Genomic DNA, 1,328 nt, shown 5'->3' with positions numbered 1-1,328 from the left:
CCTAAGGCACAAGCTCCTAACCTAGACCCCGAGCTAGCCCCAAGCTCTGCGTCTGTGGCACTAAACTGGGCAGGGAGGTCTTGCTCTTCTGCAGTCTGATTTCACAGATGCTTCAGCCCTGAGCCACCAGTTCAGTCCCAGATTGTTCAGCTGCAAACTCTGCCCAGTCCCTTTTGGTGTCACGTAACCCACTAAGGACTAACTCGGGCGCAGATGTTGGTGGCAAGGTTGCATGTTGCTTTTATGTGTATTTAACCACAGGAATTGTTTTGCACACTTATTTGTAATATGTTATTTCTTTTAAATAAAAGTGACTAACTTTGCTGTATTCACTGCTGGTCACAGCCAGAGTTTCCATCGCTCCAGGTTTGGGGGAAGAAACACCTAAGTGAGTCAGTAGCAGTGGCTGGTGAGGGATAGGAGCACACAAACCACTGCCTGGGACATGGACTTTGCTGTTGATCCCACAACAAGTCCAACTTCCAGTGAAAACCAGTTCTTGTTTAGCACTCACCATTGCTGGGCTGCAGCTCCTCACCTTGGAACAGCTCCATCAGGAGCACTGCAAACTCATCTCCCAAGAAGGACATGTGCAAGAAAGCAGTGGAAACTGTTCTCCAAGCATGATGGAAATCCTCTCTTGCTGGTGCAGTTGGGAACTGCTCATGATCCTGTCACTGGGACTTGCTTTAATGAGCAAGGAAACTCCTTAACTAGACCATCTGCACATCCTCATCTGCTAAAGCACCATCCCCCTCCCATCCCAGTTATCCCAGAGCTGACAAGAGACTATGAACATGTTTCTTAGGAGATTTAAACTCTACTCAACTAGTAAAATTTTTACATCTGCTTGGCATCAGGAATGCAAAGACCAGCCCTGTGCAGGCAGTGCTGCACTGCCCCTGGAACCCCAACACACACCGGGATGGATTTCACCTCACACTCCTTGTACCACCTGCAGATCTGTATCATCACATGTACAGCCGTTCTGAGGGGTCCAAATCCAGCAAAGCAATGAGACTTCCCACCTGGCACTGGCTCCAGGTCGCTCTGACAGTCCTTCCTGGCGCCGCATTCCGGGGGTGACTGTGACCAGCACTGCACAGCTCTGCAATCCAACGACCAGTCAGCTCTGTGGGAAACAAACAGCACTCTGAGGCTGACAGAGCCTGTCCCCAGCACAGTGACTGCCTGGGGACACTGCAGTGCTGCAGGCTGGGACCAATCTCAGCCACGAGGAAATGGCAGTTTGCACACTAAGTCTAAAACACAACTGGTCCTGAAACACAGCCCCTTTGCCCAGGCATCCACATCCAGGAAGTACAGGG

This window comes from Acanthisitta chloris, unplaced genomic scaffold, assembly GCF_000695815.1.
Source record: "Acanthisitta chloris isolate BGI_N310 unplaced genomic scaffold, ASM69581v1 scaffold30283, whole genome shotgun sequence".
Classification (NCBI taxonomy): Eukaryota; Metazoa; Chordata; class Aves; order Passeriformes; family Acanthisittidae; genus Acanthisitta; species Acanthisitta chloris.
This window is presented reverse-complemented; position numbering follows the sequence as displayed.